The sequence below is a fragment of the Mobula hypostoma genome, chromosome 29, assembly GCF_963921235.1.
Source record: "Mobula hypostoma chromosome 29, sMobHyp1.1, whole genome shotgun sequence".
Taxonomy (NCBI): Eukaryota; Metazoa; Chordata; class Chondrichthyes; order Myliobatiformes; family Myliobatidae; genus Mobula; species Mobula hypostoma.
The window spans coordinates 26,515,948-26,535,199 of NC_086125.1; the positions used below are offsets into that span (position 1 = coordinate 26,515,948).

The following is a 19,252-nucleotide window of genomic DNA, read 5'->3' on the forward strand; positions in this document are numbered from 1 at the left end:
TAAAGAGGGTGGGTCCGTGGTGGGAGTTGAGCACAAGGATGAGAATTTTAAAACTATTGTAGCAGAAGGTGGGGTCACTGGCGTTGTTTCCAGAATTCTGGCTGAGCTGACGTCCATGAAGGACGGAAGGGAGAAGGTCAGACCAGGAGCACGCCTGAATTGTCCAGTCCTGTCTCTTTATCCTCTTCCCCAGTCAACGGCAACCAGCAGCAGGCCCCAGCTGGGATCAGACTGTGCAGTGCAGAGCACAAGCTCGTCCTGCTTCCGGCAGTTTATTCTCACAATACTCTACAGACTTTGGAGTTTCTGATCTTGGGCTTTTAAAACCCTCAAGTTCACACCCCTCCCTGGTTTCCCACACGCAGTTCTCTGATTAAGACTTTTTGGCTCCTCACCCTTTCCTTCCCTCGCACTGTTGCTTTCAGTTGGCTGAGATTTCAGCATCGTGCACAAAGGTGAAATGTCTGCAGTTTGCAATATTCAAAAAAATCCCAAAGGTCTGTCATTTTCTGTGTCTCTATCTCCCCGTGTGTGTCTGTCTCTATTTGCCTGGCACCCTATTTGCCTCTGTGTGGCGGTGTCTGCTTCCATGTCTGTCTGTCTCCCTGTGTGTCATTCAGTGTACATGTCTGTCTCCCTGTTTGTCTCTGTATATGTCTGTCTCCCTGTGTGTCTTTCTTTGTATGTGTCTGTCTCCCTGTGTGTCATTCTCTGTATGTAGACGTCTGTCTCTGTACATGTCTATCTCTCTGTGTGTCTTACTCTCTACATGTCTGTCTCCCTGTGTCTTTCTCTGTACGTCTCTGTCGCTCTGTGTGTCATTCAGTGTACGTCTTGCTCCCTGTGTGTCTTTCTCTGTACACGACTGTCTCCCTGTGTGTCTTTCTCTGTACACGTCTGTCTCCCTGTCTGTTTTCTCTCTATGTACATGTCTGACTCCCTATCTGTTTTCTCTCTATGCCTGATTCCCTGCATTTAAGGTTCCTTACTCAGTTGATGCTGCCTTACCTTATTACAACCACTTCCCACACAGCCCTGTGTCAGTCAGCAGGCACCAGCTGTAACTGTTTTGGGGTTACGGTGGTTCATTTCTGGCCTCTATCATGGTCTGAGAAAAAGGAAGTGAATGTCTGGACCAAATGTATTCAAAGAATGCTTTGATAGCAATACTTCCACAACTGGGGAAAACACACAGATATCAAACCAGATTGGGGCCATGGGTCAGTGGGCGGTTGATGATGAGGTTTGCCCATTTCTCTATGATTGAGAAAGATAAATTGTGGTCTGATCCAGCTCTGAACCTCCATGCTATTGGAATGAGTAACATGAATGCATTGAGAAGGGCATTTGAAAACAAACATTCAGGAAAATTGTCGCTAATAATTGTCCTCTGCAGAGGGGAAAAAAGCAGCAGTTTAAAAATAAACATTATGGTTTAAAATTATTTTCAAAGTATTTCCTTTTCTTCTCCTTGAAGATCAGAAATGGCCTCTCCCTCTCAAATCACCAGCTCAGAGTGTGGTGGGACAGTGCAGTGGAAAATATCGGCCAGTGGAGCTTATTGTGTTTATTTCCCAGGTCATTGGATTCAAACTAAAACCACTCAGGAAAAAATAGTCTTCCCATCTCATTCTTATGTACTCCATTGTTTTGTTGATTCAGTGATAAGTACTGGGGTATTGAATATTCAAGAATCAGTTTTGCAGCTGAGACCTCAAAAGGGCGGCACGATAGTGTAGTGGTTAGCGTAACACCATCACAGTGCCGTTGATCTGGGTTCAAGTCCCACCACCGTCTGTAAGGAGTTTGTATGTTCTCCCTATGACCGTGTGGGTTTCCTCTGGGCACTCTGGTTTCCTCCCACATTCCAAGACATACGAGTTAGCAGGTTCATTGATTATTAGTAGGTTCATTGATTATATGGGTATAATTGGGTGGTGCAGTCTCATTGGTCCGTGCTATAGCTCTAAATAAAATAAAACTTAAATTAAATAACGATTAATAATGATTAATTACGTCTGCTAACTTCTTTCAGATGAGCAATCTTGGGGATCAGTAATCATAGTCATATACAATGAAAACAGGCCCTTTGGCCCAATCGATCCATGCTGACCAAGATTCCCATCTAAGTTATTTGGCCCATTTCCCTCTAAACATTTCTGATCTATGTATCAGTCCAAGTGTCTTTTAAACATTGTTAGCGTACCTATCTCAACCACATCCTCTTAAATGGACACACCAAATGTTTGAGGAGAATTAATTTCTCCCCCACATGCATTAACCCAATGTCTTTGCCTCAGTTGTAACAGACCAGAAGCTTCTCTACGAGCTCAGCGGGCCTCATTCTGCCTTCCCCCCACCCCGCCCTCCCAATGCAGGTACATGTTTGGAGTGTACTCTCCTCCACCTTCAGTCTCAAGCAGTACATGCCAATCCTGTTCCTTAAGCATGTTCTGAGTCCCCACTTGCTCCAGGACTATTTGAAAACGTTGCCCTCAGGTTCCTATTAACTTTTTTTCCTTCTTACTTAAAGCTCCTGGCAGCTGTGCCTTCACCTAGCCAGGTCTCAGCTTCCGTAATACCCTCCTCAAACCTCACCATCTCTTCTTCCTTACTTTTGCCATTCCTTGAACTTTGTCTGTTTGGCCAAGCTATGAATCACCACTCCCCATTATAACTTCATCTGGCTTGGAGTCAAATTTATTTTGGTAACTTTACCTCCCCCAGTCAGTTTGGGACCTTTGACTCTGATGACAGTGTTGTACAAATGCAAATTGTTGTTGGACAGAGAACGGACAGTGATAGAGAACACCGTAAATTGAGTGAGGTTAATCAGCTGAAAAGATACAGAGATCTCCAACAGGGTGAAGTTCAGAAGGGACATCTGTTTCTCCTTGGAGAAATGATATGAATCCTTTTTGCCTATGGGTGAAATCGTGTTTATGGGTTGAGTTTCAGATTAGTAAACTGCCTCACGGCCTTTTCAGAGAGGGGTTTTATCTCAAAAATATCTCTATTGAGATAGTATTGAAGGTAGGATGTGATGATGTGTCCAGTATTTGACTTGGATTTACGTTCACATTCCACACCAACCAAGCCACTGGCCTCTCACACTCACAACCATTTGCATAGGGAGACCGCTGGGCTGAGTTTATGATGTGCCTGAGCGAGAGAAAAACACCCAATAAATGCAAGAGAAGAATCTACCCCCATAACCAAGTTCTTCCCATGGATTTCCAGCTCCAAGGTCAGCATACACACAGGGTTTCGATGTGCCGCTTGTGTTTTAAGTAGTCACATCACATGTATCCTGTTCGGATCTGTATCCTTTGAAGCTGATGAAACTCAGGATGGTACGGAATTCATAAAACATCTTCAAAGAGATTAGGGTGATGGATATCAAACGGGAAAGGCTGAGCTAAAGCCAGATATCTGATTGGTCATATCCTCCTGGAATGGGGGAACCTGACACCGACATCATGTGTTCCTGAATGCCTTCCTGGTTGCATTCATTCTAACACTAAGGTTAACAGTATCAGAATCAGAATTAAGTTTATTTGTCATGTATGTCATGAAATTTGTTTTGCAGCAGTAGTACAGTGCAAGGCGTAAACTATACTATAAATACCTATATATAAATTGTATAGCACTAGAAGAGAACAATAATGGTGAGTCTGTGTTCATGGGTTCATTTTCCGATGAGAAGTCTGACAGCGTAGGGAAGAAGCTGTTACTGAAATGCTGAGTGTTTGTCGCAGGCTCCTGTTGTTTGGTATGTCACCAAACTTGTTGGTCTTTGGTGACATACCAATCTTGACATAATTGATTGAAATATTCCATTTATCCAAGCGTTATCTCTTGATGTTTATACCCAGGTGGAGTCAGTTTGAACCTAGTTTCATCTTCCTCATTAAATGTTATATTTCTGGAGACCACGCTCGATGGAATGGGAGATTGGTATCAATGCTCTGTCGCCAGGTCACTGGGGCAAACAATGAATTTTCATTTAGCAGATGCTAATCTGACACGTAGGTTCTAGTCAGGGCAAAGTGGTACCTACTGATCCTGGCTCAGATGAGCAGCCAATGTAAAACTGTCAGCAAAGTGTAATTGTGCTGATCAGAAACTCTGTGTCCAGTCCATAAGCACAGAGGAACACTGCATACAGCCAGTCTGAGTACAGTTATTGAGCCTCACTGACCCAGTGTACAGTTATAGTTGTTGTTCCACCATTGTGCTCTGGCTGGCATGTCAACACCAGTTGTAAATTTGTGGTTGAATTTCTGCCATTGTCGGTATGTTCTCCATCATCACGCCGGTTTCATCCCACATTCCAAAAATGTAAGGATTAGGGTGGTGAGTTGTGGACATGCTATGTTGGTGCTGGAGGCGTGGTGACTCTTGTGGGCTACCCCCAGCACATCTTTGCACTGTGTTGGTTATTGACGCAAATGAAGCATTTCTCCCTGAGTCTCGAAGCCTCAATGTACATCTTTGATCTTCAGTGAGTGAGAAAGGGAAAGGCAGGGAGGTGAGACCATGAGAGGGAAAGGGAGTGGGGAAAGTGGAGGGGAGAGAGGGGGCAGAAAGGAAGGAGTGAAGGAGAGGGGAGGGAGAGAGGAGGGGAGAGTTAAGAAGGGCAAAGGGAGAGGGAAAGAAATGGAGGGGGAGAGAAGGGCAGAGTAAAGGTCGGGGAAAGGCGGGGGGAAGGAAATAGGGGAATGGGGAAATGGGGAGGGGAGAGAAGGGTTGAGTAAAAATCAGGGAGAGAGAGGAAAAAAGAGGAAAGAGGAGAAGGAGAGATGGGGAGGGAGAATATTGCTCTGTTCTCCGTTTTGGACAGTGTTTATAGATCAGTTTGTAATGAGTTATTCTTCTGACGGTCCGTGAGTTGTGTGTCCCAGAAGCGAATACAATGCACCACATTGTCCTGGGAAAGAGAAAGAACTCCATCATTTTATTAGGAGCTTGTACTGGTGGGAAGAGGAATGACCAGTCCCTCACACCTCGCACCGACCATGTTATTGGCCTCTCATGCTTATAAAACAGCTTCCTGTGCAGCAACACGCATCGGGAGGCCCACTGGGCTGAGTTTATGTCATGCCCTGGGGCGGATCAGGGAGAGAGACAACACCCAGGAGGATCTATTCCCATGGAATAATGAGATTCTTCCTCTGGGCTCCTCACCCCACAGCCAGCATCTACATAATGAAACTTACTCAAGCAGAAACAGAAAATTTAAGATGGTGGGAAGAGGGGGTTGCTTAATGGTCCTGTTAAAGTGCAGTTCTTGTATGGTCTGATTTCCCCACCAAATACCGTACAGCTGAGGAATGTTATTACGAGCAGGGAGCAGCAGTTAAAAGCTAACTATAGATCCTTTCTAACACTGCAGGCATTTTGTGAAAACCATATAAAAAGCTGGTGGTAAAAGATTAACTGATGTGTATAGCAAGCACTGTCACCCGAGAGCCGACCACTTCTCCAAAATAAGATTCAAAGGAGAACAATCCAACACTGGTCCTCCTGATATTGCACTGATATTTTCATTAACATAGACTCGATGACATCAGAAATTAAACAGCCTTTTGGGAAAAAGGAGGAAATGTATTCGGCAATATGACAAAAAGTCTTGCATTTAACCATCATCCTTCTGGATTTCCCAGAGCACCCACCGGATAATGGAAAACATTTGAAGTGCGTTTAATGTTATAATGTGGGAAGGACAACAGCCAATTTACGCACAGGAATTTCCCACAAACAACGAAGTGATAACGATCTGATAAACTGTATTAGTGATTTTGGTTGAGAGGTGAAAATGCCCAGGCCACCTAGAGAACATTATTATAAAGAGCAGTTTATTTCAGAGCAACACACTCAAAATGCTGGAGGAACAGGATACCAATGTGGACCAGGGGGCACAGCCTCTGAATAAAAGGACAACCCTTTAGAATAGAGAGGAGGAGGAATTTTTTTTAAGACAGAGGGTGGTGAATCTGTGGAATCCTTTGCCACAGCTGGCTGTGAAAGCCAAGTCATTGGGTATATTTAAAGCGGAGTTTGATAAGTTCTTGATTAGTAAGGGTGTCCAAGGTTAAGGGAAGAAGTTAGACTAATTTACAGGTTGCCATTTATTTCAAGGGAAACAGGATATAAAAGCAAGGAGATAATGCTGAGGCTTTATGAGACACTAGTCAGGAGCACTTGGAGCATTGTCAACAGTTTTGGGCCCCATATCTCAGAAAGGATGTGTTGTCATTGGAGAGAGTCCAGAGGAGGTTTGCAAGAACATAGAACATAGAATAGTACAGCATAGTACAGGCCCTTCGGCCCACAATGTTGTGCCGACCCTCAAACCCTGCCTCCCATATAAGTCCCCACCTTAAGTTCCTCCATATACCTGTGTAGTAGTCTCTTAAACTTCACCAGTGTATCTGCCTCCACCACTGACTCAGGCAGTGCATTCCATGCACCAACCACTCTCTGAGTAAAAAACCTTCCTCTAATATCCCCCTTGAACTTCCCACCCCTTACCTTAAAGCCATGTCCTCTTGTGTTGAGCAGTGGTGCCCTGGGGAAGAGGCGCTGGCTATCCACTCTATCTATTCCTCTTATTATCTTGTACACCTCTATCTTGTCTCCTCTCATCCTCCTTCTCTCCAAAGAGTAAAGCCCTAGCTCCCTTAATCTCTGATCATAATGCATACTCTCTAAACCAGGCAGCATCCTGGTAAATCTCCTCTGTACCCTTTCCAATGCTTCTGATTCTGGGAATGAAGGGGTTAACATATTAGGAGCATTTGGCAGCTTTGGGCCTGTAGTTACTGAAATTTAGGAGAATGCCGGGGGGTGGGGGGAATCCCATTGAAACCTACTGAATGTTGAAAGGACTAAATACAGTGGGTATGGAGAGAACGTTTCCTCTGGTGGGGTACCCAGAACTTGAGGGCACATCGTCAAAATTGAGAGGCAACCTTTTAGAACGTGGGTAAAAAGGATTTTTTTTTATAGCCAGAGAGTGGTGAATCTGTGGAACGCTCTGCCGTAGACTACGGTGGAGTCCAAATCTGCAGGTGTACTTAAGGCGGAAGTTAATAGTTTCCTGACTGGTCAGCGGAACAAAGGAAATGGTAAGAAGGCAGGTGTATGAGGTTGAATGGGATCCAGATCAGCCATGATGGAATAGTAGAGCAGACTCGATGGGCCAGATGGTCTAATTCTACTTCTATGTTTTATGGTCAATAAGATCAAAAAATGTCCCACTAACTACAAAAAAGTCCGCAGAATCCCAGATGTTAGCAGTAAACGATCACATTTCTGAAGCTGTGATGAGATAAGCTTGTTTGTAATGTTGCATTTTATACCCTGCTGACACAGTTCCCTTTCCTTAGGCTCTGCTCTCCCAAGATCGGATGTGAGTCAAACCAGAGACCCTCCTTGCAAACATGTGCCTGCTACTATCAGGAAAACCAGTGCATAAGAACCTTCACTCTACCTTCCCAAACCAGGATGACCCATGTCAAAGTCAGCAGGAAATTTACTTCAGTCACAAGATGGCAAACAAATAAAACTTCAGATACTGAAACAATTATAGAAGGGATGGAGAAACTCAACCAGGTAAGCCAAAGTTAAAGTACACACATATCACCATATGCCACCTTGAGATTCATTTTCTTGCAGGCATTCACAGGAAAAGAAAAAAAAAATAGCATTTATGAAAGCCTATAGATAAACAAAGACCGACAAATAACTACTGTGGAAAAGAAGACTAATTGTGCAAGCAAAAAATAATATTGAGAAAATGAGTTGTAAGGAGTTCTTGAAAGTAGTTTGTAGGTTGTAGAACCAGTTCAGAGCTGAGGTGAGTAAAGTTACCCATGGCAGTTCAGGGGTCTGATGGTTGAAGGGTAATAACTATTCCTGACCTGCTGACGTGGGGCCTAAAGCTCCTGTACATCCTTCCTGAGTTAGTAGGGGGTAGAGAGCACGGCCAGAATGGTGGGGGTCCTTGATGATGGATGCTGCTTTCTTGTGGCAGTGCTCCTTGTAGATGTGTTCAATGGTGGGGAGGGCTTTTACTGTGATGGACTGGGCTGACTCCACCACTTCCTGTAGAGCTTTTGAGGCCCTCCCACATTTGTCTGTGTGGCAAATTACAGTCATAGTTTCTACCATTGTGTTTAAGCTGTGGAGGACCCCAGGTTAGAATGTGGTCCACATGGACTGCGAACCTAAATCAATGCCTGTTTCACTCCGTTATACAGTGCTCACCCTCAGCCCCAAAGAGGGCATGGAGAAAGATGCAAGGGGGATTATCGTGGTTCTCCCCGAGCAGCTGATCTACGGCTGATCCCAGGGACACGCACAGAGACGGACATCAAGTGCTGCTGGAAGGTTATCAACTCAGTGAAAGACTCCCGTTGGTCTGCCAGCACATCGAGATGCCCGTCGAGGAATGCACATTCCGTACTGCGGGAGTATGTGCTGAGGGAAACACTAAAGTTTGGTGCAGCCACCGCAGCTGCTCGGTGGGGAGGGACCACTGTATAGGGTTCATCTGGTACTCATCGAGGAAGAGCTGGGTTGGATAAGGTATTCATTATACCACACTATTTTGCTCTTTTACTCTCTTTCTGCACTACTTAACTTTTTAAATACTGTATGTATTTCTTCTATATGAATCTGAATGCAATAAACACAGGAGATACTGTGGATGTTGGAAATCCAAAGTAATACACTCAAAATACTAGAGAAATTCAGTAGGTCGAGCAGCATCTATGGAGGGGAATAAACAGTTAACATTTACGGCTGAGGCTCTTCATCAGGACTGGAAAGGAAGGGGGCAGAGGGGGGAGGGGAAGAAGTACAAGCTGGGTGAAGCCAGGTGAGGGGGAAGGGGTGGGTGGGAGAGAGGAGAGGAAGAGAGAAGTTGGAAGATGGTAAGTGGAAAAGATAAAGGGCTGAAGAAGAGTAAATCTGATATGAGAGGAGAGTAGAACACTATTCCATTTCTATTCTTGATGTCGTAGTGTACTTAAGTAAGTGGAGGCTTAATGAAGCCTGAAATTTGCCAACATTTCTGTAATTTTTCAGTTACTGTGTCATTAAAAGTTGCTGCCACTGTTATAAAGGGGAATGACATCAGTGGCTTTGCTTGTTGCTGACTGCACGGTCAGCTGGACTGAGCACTCCCCATCACCGCAGAGAGAAGTAAATGGGTCTAAATCTTCCCTATAGTTTAGAGGAATTGAAACATCCACTGATCATCCAACCGCTCGCCCTGCTGAATGTATTAGACCGGGGTTCATTAACACAAGAGAAGCTAGGAATCCAGAGCAGGACACACAAAATGCTAGAACTCAGTAGGTCAGGCAGCATCTATGGAGAGGGAACAAGCAATGATGTTTCAGCCGTGACCCTTCATCAGGACTCAGGTCTTGGCCTGAAACATTGACTGTTTATTTCGCTCCATAAATGCTTCCTGATCTGCTGAGATCCCCCCGCAGTGATTTGCGTGTGTTAGGAGGAGATCATTGTTATCAAGTCAGAGAGTTATACTCAAAGAAATTTCAGCCCCATTTGTCTGTGCTAACCTATGGCTAATACAAGGGAGCATAATTTTAAGGTGATTGAAGGAAAGTATAGAGGAGATGTCAGAGGTGGGTTATTTATACAGAGAGTATGGAGCATCTTGCCAAGGGTGGTGGTAGAGGCAGACACATTAGGAGCATTTAAGAAACTCTTAGGTAGGCATGTGGAAGAAAGGGAAATGGTAGGCTATGAGGGAGAGAAGCGTTAGATTGATCTTGGAGTAGGTTAGGCCAGCACAACATCGTGGGCCCAAGAGCCTGTATTGTGCTGTACTGTACTGGGGGTGGCACAGTGGTGTAGTGGTTAGTGTAATACTATCACAGCACCACCTGTAAAATTGTGGTTCGATTCCCGCCTCCGGCTGCAAAGAATCTGCGTGTTCTCCTCATGACCGCATGGGTTTCCTTCAGTTACTCTGGTTTCCTCCCACATTCCAAAGACGTACGGTTAGGCTTGCTACATTGGCACCAGAAGCATGCTAACACTCGCTGGTTGCCCCCAGCACACTCCTCGCTGATTAGATTTGGCATCGTATGTTTCAATGATAGAAATTGAATAAAGTTTATCTTTATCTCACTGTTCTGTGTTCTCAGACGCCGGTCTCGATTGGTCAGGTTTGCTTTTACAGATCTGATAAATCCAACCTCACGGCGCCAGAGACCTGGGTTCAATCCTGAACTCCGGTGCTGTCCGTGTGGAGTTTGCACGCTCACCCTGTCACCACGTGGGCTTTGTGCTGGTGTCACAGCTTCCTCCCACATATCAAAGATGTGCGGATTGGAAAGTTAATTGGACACCTGTAGATTGTTCCTCAGTGCAGAACTTGACTGGAATGTGGGATTAGTATTGAGTTGGCGTAGATGGGTGATTGAGGATTGACAGGAGTTACAGGAACGTTAAGTACCACCCTCTTCACCAATTCAGGAAGTTATTACCCTAGAATCATCAGGCTCCTGAACCAGCATGGATAACTTCACTCACCTCAACACCGAACTGATTCCACAACCTACACACTCACTTTCAAGATCTCTACAACTCATGTTCTCAGTATTATTTATTTGCACAATTTGTCTTCTTTTCCACATTGGTAGTTTGTCAGTCTTTGTTTATGTGTAGTTTTTCCATAAATACTAACGTATTTCTTTATTTTCTTGTAAATACCTGCAAGAAAATGAATCTCAAGTTCATATATGGTAACATATATGTACTTTGATAGTAAATTTTACTTTGACTTTAGACTTCAACATGAAAATAAACACTAGAGTTGGGGTAACGTTCTCCGTTGGCCAGGCTCCTGGGCTGAATTCATAATTTTGATTTGCAAGGATTATGAATACATCTGTGTCTAAAATATAAGGCAATTATATTGATGCTTGTGCAAAATATGCATTCTTCCAAAATCCCAGAATCTTTATTTGGCTTTCAGTGTATTTCCTGGCCCTGTCTTCAATGGGAATCTTACAGGATGTTTTGACTCAATGCCTGTGTTCCTCCTTCCAAGTCCACTTCAGCTCTAGAGGAAACTGGGAAAGGCTTGTGAAAGAGAGTTAAACGCCCTCAAAATATTTCCACACGGTGCCTCAAAAGGGAGGAGATCATGATAAAGGCTATAAAATACAGGAGACAACACACACACAAAATGCTGGTGAACGCAGCAGGAGAAATACAGGAGAGATGGGTTTTTTAAAGGGATCTTTAGGTGTAAATATATAGTCAATCCTAGCTGCTGTTTGCACTTGCCAAAAATGACTAAATTTAGATTTACAAACCCTTTTGTTACTATATAACTCTCACATACTGATGGTAAGTATTCAACGTTCATCTTGATTGCCCAACTGCCGATCAATTGATGGTCACGGTAGTGTAATGGTTAGTATAACACTATTACAGCGCAGGCAACCCAGGGCCAATTCTTATCATGTCTGTAAGGAGTCTGTACATTTTCCCCATGACTGCATGGGTTTCCTTTGGGTGCTCCTGTTTCCATTACAAAGATTTACAGGTCACGTGGGTGTAACTGGACGACACGCTTTTCTTGGGCTGAAAGGTGCTGTATCTCTAAATAAATGAATTTCATTGGCGTGAGTCTGGAGTCACAGGGGCATCAGACTGGGCAAGTTATCCCTCACTGGAAGGCATTGACAGAAGCATAGACAGAGTAGTCACCTAGCCCTAGCATCTTTCACCCAGGGTTGAAATATCAAGTAAGAGGGAGAAAGTTCAAAAAAGTTGCGCAGAGCAAGTTTTTTACACTGAGATTGGTGGGTGCCTGGAATGTGCTGATGGAGGCAGATGCAACAGAGGCTCTTAGATAGGCACGTGAGTGTGCAGAGAATGGAGAGAGATGGACCACGTGCAGGCAGAAGGGATCATGAGCTCAATTAGCCCAGCTCAGCATTGTGGGCCAAAGGCTGTTTACTGTGCCGCACTGTTCCGCATTCTTTCCTCAAAGCTGGGGAGTAACAAGTCAGTGAAATGAGACTTCACCTCAACATGGTCTGGAGAAAGGAAAGAAAAGTACAGTAAGCATTTCGGATCGGGAACCCATCGACAGAATGCCGTCAATCTTGACCTGAATCATTAACTCTTGTTTCTGTCTCCACAGATGCTGCCTGAACTGTGGAGTGTTTCCAGCATTCACAGACAAAGTGCTGGAGGAACTCAGTGGGTCGGGCAGCATCTATGGAGGGAAATGAACAGTTGAGCCCTCATCAGCACTAGATAGGCAGGGGGCAGAAGCTAGAATGAAAAGGAGTGGGGAAGGGAAGAGAACAGATTGGAAGATGATATGTGAACCCAGATGAGGGGGGAATCAGGGCTTCAACTCCCTTCCCTCCCCAACACCCTCTTATTCTGGCTTCTTCCCCCCTCCTTTCCAGTCCTGATGAACATTCTCAGCCTAAAACATCCCCTCCATTGATGCCCTCTGCCCCGCCAAGTTCTCCCTGCAATTTTGTGTGTGTTGCTCAAGGTTCCAGCATCTGCAGAATCTCTTGTGTCTCTGAATGTTTCCAATATTTTCTGTTTTGATTTCTGATTTCCAGCATCTTCACTCGTTTCATTTTTCTTCGCTCATGGAAGGACCAACAATCACTGTACCCTTCAGATATGCATTGCCTCATACTTGCCAGTACTCTGTACCCCATTTGCTTCTCAAGAGATAGATAGATAGATACCTTATTGATTGCAAAGGAAATTACAGTGTCATAGTAACATTACAAGTGTAAGGATATGCAAATGAAACCGGTTCCCTCCAGTCTCTTCTCTCTTCACCTCTCTAGCTCAGACACACAAAAAAACCCCTGCTTTTCTGATTGGATGGCTCACATTACAAAGCACCCATTATCGCTCACCATAACCCAAATACAGTACTGCTTCTACAGAATGACCGTTACGTTAGCAGTGAAATTTTTACCAGGACGTTACACAAATATTAGAAGAGAAGTAAGAAAGAATAAAAAATAAGCTACCTCAAATAGTCTAACAGGAGGGGTTCATCACTTCCCCAGCTATAAGTTGACGCATTATAGAGCCTAATGGCTGAGGGTAAGAATGACCTCATATTGCGCAATTTGGAGCAGAGCAGTTGTCTTAGACCATTGCTAAAAGAGCTCCTCTGTTCAGCCGAGGTGGCATCAAGGATTGATCCTAAAAATATTGAAAGGCTGTGTTGTAAAAATGCAAGTTTATGTTTAACAGGAACAGGTATCACAAACCAACAAAAATGTAGATTTACAACTATATGAGGTAAGTGAGATTATTTATGTGTAAAAATAGGGAATCAGTTTTGAACTGCCTGACTGAGGGACAATCCCCAGGAGCAAAATAGAGCTTGGAAACAGGCCCTTCTGCCCAGTTGGTCCTTGCCGACCATGGTGGCATTTGCCTGCACTTGGCCCATATCTCTCCTGACCTGCCCAATTGTCTTCTGACGGTTGTTCTTGCACACTTTCTCTGGGAGCGCATTCCATGTATGCACAATCTTTTGGGCGAAGAATTTGTCCTTGGGCCCCTTTTAAATCTCTCCCCACTCATTTTAAAACTATGCCTTGCAGTATTTAGTTTCCTTTCCGTGGGGAAAAAGACCTTGTGCATTCACACGTCATGATTTTCTACCCCTCAAAGGAACACTGCATGAATAACCTCACCCACATCAAGCTCACAATTTCGTCGAAAGGCAACTTTATGATTGAACTTGGTGGTTCACATTTGAACGGATCAACAAATCCAGATATCAGAGACCATCATACTTTCTCCAGCCTCTCTCCATCTCTATGTCAGTTGCGCTCGGTGGCCATTTTATTAGGTACCCTGTACTTGTAATTATATTTAACTCCTGTATCGAATAAATTGGCCACTGTTCGTGGTCTTCTGCTGCTGTAGCCCACCCACTTCAAGGTTTGGCGTGGTGTGCATTCAGAGGTGCTGTTCTGCACACCACTTTTGTAACACATAGTTATTTGAGTTACTGTGGCTTTCCTGTCAGCTTGAACTAGTCTGGCCATTCTCCTCTGACTTCTCACTAGCAGAGCATTTTTACGCATGGAACTGCTGCTCACTGGATATTTTTGTTTCTGCTTTTCACACCACTCTTTGTAAACTCTAGAGACTGCTAGGCATTTAAATCCCAGGAGATCACCAGTTTCTCAGATGCTCAAACCACCCTGTCTGGCACCAACAATCATTTAATTATCAAAGTCTCTTAGATCCTTTCTCTTCCCCATTCTGATGTTTTAGTCTGAACGACAACTGATCACCTTGGCCATGTCTGCATGCTTTTATGCATTCTGCCGCATGATTGGCTGATTAGATATTTGCATTAATGAGCAGGTGTACAGGTGTATCACTAAAGTGGCTGCTGAGTGGATTTTTTAAACACTTGTTCATTTCCATTTAAAAATCTATCTTGCATTCAATTTCTTCCACTGGCCAGCTTGGTTTTCACTCCAATCCTCTCTATTCAATGTACTCTGTCAGTTTATCTGTAAGTACTTTGCTAATTATCTTAAATTTCCCACTAATTATTGGAGTGCTGATTAGAGGAAGTAATCATTCCCTTAATGTCTCAGGGTAACTATCGGAACACCCAGGTTGGACCTGACCGTATCCCTCAGTCTCCCAGTGGAAAGAGGCTCCTTGGCCTCTGAACTGATGTTCAGACACACTGGAACCTGGAAGAGAGAGGACACACACAGTGAATGGGTGCTGCTGGGACTTGCTGTCCAGATCACCAAACTTTTCATCTTATGTAATTAGAGAGTCATATTTGTGGCAGAAACAAGTGCATTCAGCCCACTGAGACTGTGTAATCTTGATGCAAGAATAATTGACTCCCCTCTCAGTCATAGACCATGATATATAGGAGCAGAAGTAGGCCATTCGGCTCATCAAGTCTGCTTCATCATTCCACCATAGCTGATTTATTTTCCCTCTCAACCCCATTCTCCTAACTTCTCCCTGTAACCTTTGATGCCCTTACTAATCAAGAGCCTATCAACCTTAGTTTAAAATATACCTAATGAGTTAGCCTTCTGTGGCGATAAATTCCACAGGTTTACAAACCTCTGGCTAAAGAAATTCCTCTTCATCTCTGGTTCTAAAGGGATGCCCTTGATTTCTGAGGCTGTGCCCTCTGGTACCAGTTCCTCCGCCTCCACTCTATCTGGGCCTTTCCATATTTGGTCATTTTCAAAGAGATCCCCTCATGCTTCAAAACTCTAACGTGTACAGACTCAGAGCATTGGAAAACTCCTCAAGCATTAACCCTTTCATTTCTGGAATCATTCTCTTAAGCCTCTTCTAGACCCACTCCATTGCAGGAGGTACTTAACAGAGTGGCCAGTAAGTTTATTTTCTACATGTTCGTGATCTTCTACTGCTGTAGGTTATCAGTAGTTACTGAGATACTCAGACCACCCTGTCTGGCACCAACAATCAAATTATCAAATTTACTTAGAACCTTTTTCTTCCCCATTCTGATGTTTTGGTCTGAACAACAACTGAACCTCTTGATCATGTCTGCATGCTTGTATCATTGCATGATCATAGTCACAGATCACATCTCTTCCCCATTCTGATGCTTTATGCATTGAATTGCTGCCACGTGATTGGCTTATTAGGTATTTGCATTACCGAGCAGGTGTACAGGTGTAGCCAATAAAATAACCACTAAGTGTGTCTCATGAAATTTGTTGTTTCGTGGCAACAGTGCAGTGCAATAGATAAAATATACTATAGATTACACTAAGGAATATGTAGTTCATGGATTAATGGGCTGTTCAGAAATCTAATGGTGGAGGAGAAGAAGCTGTCCCCAAAGCATTGACTGTGTGTCTTCGGGTTCCTGTACCTCCCCTCCGATGGAAGCAATGAGTGGAGGGCAGGAACAGGAAAGTGGGAAGAAGTGGTTGTGGGAGAAAGGTGTTGGTACCTTTGTTCTGTGTCATATTGTGTGCTGTTTCAAATTCCAGCCTCTGTAGTCCATTCTGACTCATCCTCCCGTTCCTCCAAACTGCCCACCAATGGATGATTGTTGATCGGTTGTAAGACATTTCCCCCTCCCCTGTTCCAATACTTCTCCCCTGTATCTAAACTTACTTTAAAAATGATTGACTTCTCCACTGGATTTCCCTTCCTGAAAGCTTTCCTCAGAATCCTACAACTCCAAAACTTTCTGAAGTGTTGACAACTCTGCCGTGTACAAAACCATTCAAAGCAACCTATAAAATAAATGATACACGTAAAAAAATGCTGGAGGAGCTCAGCAGGTCAAGCAGCATCTATGGAGATGAAGCCCCGATGAAGGGTCTCGGCGCACAATGTTGACTGTTTATTGTCTTCCATAGATGCTGCCAGACCTGCTGAGCTCCTCCAGCATTTTGTGTGTGTTACTCTGGGTTTCCAGCATCTGCAGAATGCCTTGTGTATAAAATTTAAAGATTAGCTTTATTTGTCACACACACATCAAAACATACAGCCACCTGTGGCATTTGCGCCCACGACCGACACAGTCCAAGGGCATGCTGGGGGCAGCCCACAAAGTGGCGCCATTCTTCCCATGCCAACATAGCATGCCCACAATTTACTGCCCTTTGCATCTCTAGAATGTGAGAGCATCCGAAGGAAGCCCACGCAGTCTCAGGGAGAGTTGACCAACTCGTTACAGACAGCAGCGGGAATTGAACCCTGATCATACAGCCGGTGCTGTAAAGCATTATGCAGCCATGCTGCCCCAATGTGGGTGTGCAGAGGTAATCATCAAACTACAAACCTGGCCGGCATGCTGTTGATCATAAGGGGCTGCAAGTGAGTTATACTTGTTAATTGGTTTATGTTTGTCGCATGTTCCGATATACAGTGAAAACCTTTGATTGCATGTCATCCAGATAGATCATTCCACAGTACATCGTTGGGGTACAGAAGGAAAAATAAATGCAGAATTAAGTGTTACAGTTTCAGAGAATTTTCAGGGCAATAGATGCAAAGGATATGTGAGGTAGACTGGAAGATGTAGAGTTCACCGGTCTTCCCACTGCTACCGTTGGGAAGGAGGTACAGGAGCCTTACGTCCCATACCTCTAGGTTCAGGAACACTAATTACCCTTCAGCCATCAGGCTCCCAAACCAGTGTGGATAACTTTACTCACCGCAACTCTGAACTGATTCCATGACTCATGAAGTCACTTTTAAGGCTTTACAACTCATGTTCTTAATATTATTTACTTATTTTTGCAGTTTGTCTTTTGCACGTTGGTTGTTTGTCAGTCTTTGTGTGTAGTTTTTCATTAATTCAATTGCATTTGTTTATTTTACCATGAATCCCTGCAAGAAAATGTATCTCCAGGTAGTATATGGTACCTTGATAATAAATTTACTTAGAACTTTGAACTTAGATCTTTATCGTACAAGAGAACCATTCAGGAGTGTTAATTTGTCTCTGTGTGGCTTTTGTCCAACTAGCAGTGAAAACTGAAGTGTGCAGAGTTTTGTATATAGGATGGGCCCTCACTGACTAACAACGTTGCTGTTTTTCCAGTGAATACGCGCAGTGGTTTCTACCCAAAAGGCACCAGCCATTTCCAGGAAACAGCCTCTTCTTTCAGACTAACCTCAGCATTGGAGCTTTGTGACCAAGTAATGATCAAGCCGCAGATAACAGAGAACGGAAGCCCCTTCAATGAGCAGCAGAGAATTCGGAGAATATGGGTAGTGCCGGTTTCTTGAAAGTTGCCTGATGTTGCAGCGATCACAAGTTGTCAGGTGCTGCTAGACTGAGGTTTCTGAGATAAGTCTGATTTTACTCATCTTCCTTTCGATCCACAGACATTTCAAAGTCTCTTATTTTCAGTATTAGGTTTAAATATTCTTGGTTGTGCTACTCATAGGGCATTAGGGGTGGCATACTGCCTCTCGGCTCCTGTTTAATCCTGACCTCTGCTGCTGTCTTCGCAGAGTTTGCCCAATCTCTATTTTCCCACTAGACGCTCCAGCTTCCTCCCACGTGCCAGACAAGCAGCTTGATAGATTAATTGGCCACTGTAAGTCCCATCCCCCCCCACACCCTCCCCCATGGAAATCAGAAGGGAGTTGAGGAGAACGGGGAAAATAAAACTCCTTCAGAACAGATGTTCTGTTAGAACAGAGATAAGAAATCTCTTCAGTCAGAGGGTGGTAAACCTGTGGAATTCATTGCTGCAGAGGGCTGTGGAGGTCAAGTCACTGGGAGGCTGATAGGTTCTAGATTTGTAGGGGGGGTTAAGAGTTACAGGGAGAAGGCAGCAGAATAGGATTAAAAAGAAATCAGCCATGATTGAATTGTGGAGCAGGCTCAGTGGGCCAAATGGCCTATTCCTGCCCCTATATCTTGTGGTCTTATGATCTAAAATGAGCTTTGGTTTTGGATTAATGTAAGTGCTTGATGGTCAGCATAAACTCTTTGGGCCGAAGGGCCTACTTCCTTGCTGCTTGACACAGTAAGATGGATTTCCCCTAGTCTTATTTAAGACCACAGACACTGCCCCAAGTTCAGGACCTGGGTGGATGCTACATTGTGTCATTCACAGTCCTCTGGGGCCAGTAAGGTGGCCACATTCCCAAGCTAAGGTTTGTAACTTGCAGTAAGGTCCTGTTGAAGACTCCAGTGCCCAATGGCCAAGCCCCCTGCATTCTCAGCAGAGGAAACTAATCAAGGTCCTCTGGGGTTGAGCAAACCACTCTCCTTTACAATTGGCCAAACTCTGCTGCCATAGACCCAGGTCAGAAAATGGGATTGGCAACCATTTGTCTTGTATCTGATTTATTTTGATTAACCTCCTAAACAACAGCTCTGCCTTCATAAAGCACCATGGTTAACCCCACCAAAGTGCTTCATGGGCCGCGGACCAAATTTGGGAGGAGAGATTTGGTCAAGTTAAGTGCATTCAAGGACTGGTGTATTTGTTTGTCAGGATCTGGCTCCATTCCTTTTGTTACTATGTTTAAAGGAGCCATACATACTAAAGTGACGGGCAGACTGGCTCAGATGTTCTAACTCTGGCAGTCTCTCTTGTAGGTCATAGGATTGCTGGTTAAACATCTTGCATTCCAGTCAAGCCTGGTTGGGGAGTCATCTTTCACACAAAACTTTTATATCTTTGCCTGCTTCCTCAGGCAGCTTTCAAAG

General features: G+C 44.2%; 1 long non-coding RNA gene across 2 annotated transcripts in view; it reads left to right on the top strand.

The window, feature by feature from the left end:
• The window catches only part of LOC134339365 (uncharacterized), an 84,886-nt gene extending 66,748 nt beyond the window's left edge, over nucleotides 1-18,138 (top strand). For both annotated transcript variants that reach the window (XR_010016383.1, XR_010016384.1), the window contains exons 3-4: nucleotides 7,392-7,617; nucleotides 17,627-18,138. This is a non-coding gene — a long non-coding RNA (uncharacterized LOC134339365). The remainder of the gene's footprint in view (nucleotides 1-7,391; nucleotides 7,618-17,626) is intronic.
• The last annotated feature ends 1,114 nt before the right edge of the window (nucleotides 18,139-19,252 follow it).